This window comes from Euphorbia lathyris, chromosome 8, assembly GCF_963576675.1.
Source record: "Euphorbia lathyris chromosome 8, ddEupLath1.1, whole genome shotgun sequence".
NCBI classification, from domain to species: domain Eukaryota; kingdom Viridiplantae; phylum Streptophyta; class Magnoliopsida; order Malpighiales; family Euphorbiaceae; genus Euphorbia; species Euphorbia lathyris.
Genome location: NC_088917.1, coordinates 44,373,086 through 44,379,453, shown reverse-complemented (window position 1 = coordinate 44,379,453; position 6,368 = coordinate 44,373,086).

The window sequence follows — 6,368 nt, the reverse complement described above, 5'->3', positions numbered from 1 at the left end:
AATAAGGAGGTCAATTTATAAAAATAAATAAATATAAGGACCAAATTAACTCTTTTCCTTTTGACTTTTAACACCGTTAGTCAATTTGGTATGTGTTTGCTAACGGAATGAAATACATAGTACCACTTTGCAAACTTTTAAACCACATGGGTGTTGTTTGAAAATTGATGTAACCACAAAGTTTATTTTTATACTTTTCCGTAAGTTATATTAGTTAAGTTTTTTTTCTACGTTTTTATAATTTTAAAATAGAAATGGAGATTAATATTTTTCAATTGGCCAAAACATTTGGATTCTTTTATCCAACTCGTAAACAACAAATGTGTAATTTTTTTAATTTTATCTTCATATATATATATATATATATGGAAAAGTCTTCAATGGTTTTAACCCATCCTATGGAACCCTAAAAAAATAGTCCCTCAATAAATGCAGATCATATTTCTCTCTTCTCAATTATTCTCTCTCCATTTACCTTTACAATTCACCATTTTTACAGAAAATCCGATGTATTGTTTCCAAATTCCGACGCTAGGTTCCAGATTCCGACCACAAGGTTCCAGATTCCGGCCACCGCGGAAAATTTTCCGATTAAAAAAGGAAATAAGGAAATAAGAAAGAAGAATGATATTGATAATTTTTTCGGTTTATTGTTTAGGGACACTTTTCCATTGAGACCAAAACCTCAATTTATGTCTTCTGGGCAATCGTTTTTATCGTTCAAGGACAAGTTTTAATGTGAACAAACAAGAAGCCGTTTTCGAATGGCTATTAATTAGATTATATAAAAAAAATCCGATTAGCAAAGGAAATAAGAAGGAAGAATGATATTGGGAATTTTTTCGGTTTACCGTACACTTTTCCGTTGAGACCAAAACCTCAATTTATGTCTTCTGGGCAATCGTTTTTATCGTTCAGGGACAAGTTTTAATGTGAACAAACAATAAGCCGTTTTCTTATGGCTATTAATTTGATTATAGCAAAGTACACTTCCAATTATTGTAATCAATCAATAGATTGTACATAAGACAGTTGGTTGCTGCATTTACCACAAAATCATTCACCCACAGAATTATATTTAGTAGTCTTTTGGTACGATGTAATGTAATGCAATACAATGTAATGTAATAAATGTTGAAATGCAATCGTGACTAAAAAGAAAAAAACTCATTCGTAAGATTCAGTTAAAATTTATGATATTATAAAAAAATTGAAGATTTACCATGTTGAAGATGAAATGGAATCGTAAGATTCTATTTTAATTTAGATTCGTCGGTAGATTCAGATCGAAATAAAGCTGAATTGAATCGAATCGTAATATTCAAATCCAGAATCATAAGATTCTAACATTAGTGGTTGTAATGCAATGGAATGTAATAATGATTCCATTTTAGTAATTGGTGTGAAATTTAAAAAAAAAATTGTCAAAAATAATTATTATTACAATATTTCCGTTGTAATTTAATCGAAATTTATTCTCAAATTTTCATATGCACGGGAACATCATCCACATATGATGATTATTACAATATTTGTGTTCATTTTTCATGTTTCCCTGTTTTTCTATTTTCTGCATTTTTCGTGTTTTTCATGATTTTAGTTTTCACGTATTTTTATTATTCTGTTCCTGCATTTTCACGTTTTCCCCATCTTTTGCGTTTTTTCTTAATTTTTTCATTTTTCACATATTTCAAATTCATTGAAAAGTGATTTGCATATTGGGCAAGCGTAAGCCAGAGTGAACTGTGAATGTGAAACTGTGAAGGATATGCATCTTAGACAAGAGTAAGCCAGACTTCATATGTTAACAAGACTAACATGAATAAAGTAAAAATTATAACGTAGTTTGCCATAAAGTAATTTTAAATTGTTCAAATACAAAACGGAGAATGAAGTAAAAACTTGAAAACTAACATGAGATTCTCTTAACTCTACTTCTACTCATACAATATTTCCCTAATTCGATCAAGTTCGGCAAAAGCCCTATGAAAACATGCTCTGATTTCAGTTTTCTTTTCATTGTATGCTGGCCTACGGTTCGTACTTGATTCATCTAATCCTCTTATCAATTGGGTTATGTTACTCTTCTTCTACTCATATTCAGCATAATTGTAGCCCATAATCTCAACTCCCTTATGAATACGGAAATATCTCAGACATTCTATTGCAGCCTTCTTTATTGCTACACTCTGTGAAATATAGCTTTCACCCGTGAATCTAATCCGAGTTAGGTGCAAATCGAAGAAGAGGGTTGTTCCACATATGTGCTTGTGTGGAAAATCAAAATTCTCAGTATTCTCGATAGCGAGATTGTTTACTGGCTCTCTCAAAGACAGTTACCGAACTGCCTCCTTTAATATATCCGCTTTTCGGAATGTAACAACGGTATTCATCTAAAAAATCGGCTATATAACAAACCAAAAGGTCAAATATTAATCCAAGACATAAAGTAAACATAAAAAGAGAACAAGAAAATATGATTTATATTAATAGTTACTATATACATCAAACAACAACCAACTTCTAGTCATAAAAAAAAGCCCTAGTACATGTCTATTCAAGTGAATCCATTGCAGCACTGTAGATTTGGTCTAGCCGACTAAGGACTCTAATGTTTTTCTTAATTACATGCTTAGATACTTTTTTCCTTATTTCAAAATCTCTCCTTTCTTCATACATTTGCATTGCAAAGATTGCATCATTAATGCTATCAACACTCTCTAGTTCAATGTGGTTGTAGTCTTCATAAATCAATTGGTACTGTACCTTAAGAAAGTCTAGTGCCTTCTTACAAGCATCCCAAAGAGCTTCTGGTTCGGATGCTGATGGCTCACTGATTATGGTATGATAGCATGCAAGCTCAGTGTCTACTCTCTTATATATGAAAGAGACAGTGGTTATGAAATTTTTGTTTCCGACAGTGGTCCGGGAAACGAAATTTGGTAACTGAAGTGTTTCTAGTGTTTGAGTTAAAAATCTGTCAAGTGGAACCCTAACAGCAGCCATGGCTGGAGATCTATTTTGGGGGTTGAAATATAACATTTCATGAGAATTCAGTATTAAATATATTGCAAAGAGTAAAAACATAAATTAAAAAACATATGGATAAGGAATGATTACCAGGAATGCTTTGGGATGAAAAACTTCTTCTTCTTCGTTTGAAACAGAGAGAAGGTATTCGAATAAAGAGAGATTTTGTGGATTGTAAAGGATATTCAGTGATGTGCTCTAAATTTATAATGGAGGACTCTAGTTACAAGAAAGCTTTGGAATATCAAAGGTCCATTAACAAAATTCGAAATGACTTCCTCAAGATCTTCTAAATCCACTTAAATCGATGAAAGAACAGAGATGGGTATTTTCGATGTACAGTCATAATGTCGATCGTTTTTCAACGCGAGTCCTGCAGGTTAGAGGGGCCAATCAATGTATTTACAGAATCGAAGCATTTATGTCCACTAATATGAATAACTTAAAATTAAACGGGAAAATGAAATGTTTTCTTATGTCATTTACTATTTCTATTTATGTACCTCAAGGATTACTCGGGGATTACTCGTAGACTAATCGGGGATTAGTCGGAGACTAATCGGGGTTTAATCGGATTTGTATTTTGGTATTTTTTTATTGGGTTAAGTTGCAAAAATACCCCCAACGTTTTGGGTCAGGAGAAATTTTACCCCTAACGTCTAAAATGGTGCAATTTTACCCCTAATGTTTGTAGCCAAGAGCAATTTTACTCCTAACGTTGATAAATTGGATCAATTTCAAACACTATTATAAAATACAGTCATTTTTTTTATTTTGCACCAATTCTATATCAATTTGTTCTAAAAAAAAGGATATAATGTTTTTTGTAATTTAATAATAAAATTAGAGATTAATATTTATAAATTCGGTGAGTTTTTTGAATTTTTGTCTAATTTGTACAAAAGACAGTATATTTTTAATATTTTTTTCTTATTTTTTTCATATCCCAACATATGTTTGTGATTTGTTACTGATAAAATAATGCATGCGTGAAGTGTAGATGACAAGATTCATGACCGAAAAGACATTTTGATGAATTATTTCATAATAGTGTCTCAAATTGACCCAATTTATCAACTTTATGGGTAAAAATTGCTATTGGCTTCCAACATTAGGGATAAAATCGCACCATTTTAGATGTTAGGGGTGACCCAAAACGTTAGGGGTATTTTTGCACTTTAACCCTTTTTTATTTATTAATCAACAAATTATTATATAAATTCAATTTTTTTAAGTAAAGATTGGGACGTGAATAAGAGGTCAAACATTCCAATTAGGTTGGCACCCCTAACACACTTAGACAACCCGTAATATTATATTAATCAATAAATTATTATATAAATTCAATTAAAAAATGTATAATTTCTAAATATTAATACAAATTACTTATTATGGAAAAGCATCAACATGTCAACAACAATATCATAGAAATAACTTATAAGTAAATCATAATAGAGAAAAAAAAATCACTACTAAAAAATAAGCTGGTGAATAGAAGAAATTGTGGTATCTTGGAGCAATACTACGTGTTATCTTATTAATGAATAGAACCAAGTATATATACATGAGAGGGGAACCGAAAAACCCCTTGCTTCTTAACCCGTGTCTAACACTAAGACTCATAATTGCTTACTATTGTAACTGTACTTTCTCTTTATGTATAATACAATATTTACATATAATACAGCAGGTATATACTTATCATCATAGTACAATTGTCAATTTGTATGACGAATCAAGTTATAACGCTCACAGGCAATAATGCATTGTAAATATATGTCGTCATACTGTGAAAGTGCACTATTTCCAAAGTGATTCCCTTAAATGAACGTAGCAATGTCATCAGTAATTGCAAGTGCCTTCAGGTATCGTACAAAAGGTCCGTTTGTATCTGCAAATTTTCGTGTTACATCAGTTGAATAATTACATTTTGGTTGGGTACTGAAGATTACTACAGATATAATTGACACAAACTTCACCTAGGAAATTGTCATCTGGTTCATTTCCTGAATATGTCTGTGGAAAGAGGAAATTGTATTCCTACACATTTCGAAAAAAAGAAAAAATTAAACCATCGACAATGCCCAGTTAACTATACTATGATGGATACACTTACAGAATTCATGAATGCTTTATAGGGACTTTCATCAATCAACAATGTGTTTGAGGCATTATATTCTCGATAGTCTGCCCAAACAGCTCGCAAGTCCTTAAACATTATTAGTTTTTCTATATGTGTGTTAGTGTTGACATTCGTTACTATGCATTTGTCCTGATCCTGCAAAGTAAAAAACGTTCTATGGAACGATTCTGAAAAGAAATGATAATAATCGGAATAAATGATGTCTAACCCAAATAAACTTGAGTTTTCTATAGACATCTCTGGCTCTTTTGAAAGATCTGATTACTCTATTGATATTGTGCCTTGGAAAACAGAAAAACAAAAAAAAAAGGAATAAAGATGAATGGATGGACTGGAAGTATACGAAGATAAAAAAACATTGACCAAACGGATCATCACACCTCATTTTTTACGACCAAAGTGCCACATCAAAATGTTCAAAGCAGAATTTTAAAAAAGGAATGGAATGTCGCCGCAGGACACGGGTTGTAGAACCGAAAAGCAATCCATTTAAATCCAGTATAAGCAGTTTCATGATTGAATGAGTTGATAAAGGCAACTCCTTAAGTACTCTGCATTCCTCAACCACATGCTCCAACCGAGTTTCTTTCTCTATTTGGTCGTTTTCGACTGAAGCATCTTTTTCCATAGATTGCTCATTCTCACAATGTAATTCCTCATTCACATGTTGATAATTATCATTATCATCTGATGGCCGACCAGTTCCTCCAACGTTCCCAACACCATCATCAGCATCAGTTCCAACAAAATGACCATTCATATCCTCATCTCTCCCATCATCTTCCTCATTTTCCACATCATTTAACACTGGTCTTTTGTCATAAAGCACTCCATCAGTTCCTACATCGACAAATTTCGACAAAATCCATCCTCTCCTTTCAGTCAAGTTGGCTAAACATAGCCAGTATCTTGCATTGATAGTATGTATACTATTGGACACTTTGTCGTTCACTGTCATAGGAACTTTGAAGTGCTTAAAAATCACAGTTAGCAAATTACCATACGGGAGATGGACATCTTTCTGTCGTTCCTTTTTTCCTGCTCTATGCCTATTCAAGATGTTGTAAATTATTTGTTGTGCAAAATTCATAGGCTTCTTGTTGAACAAATGCCACATAACTAGCCTCTCAGCAATGCTACAGTTATCTCGGATGCTATGTTTAGGCAACAAGTTTTTTATAATTACGGGTAAATT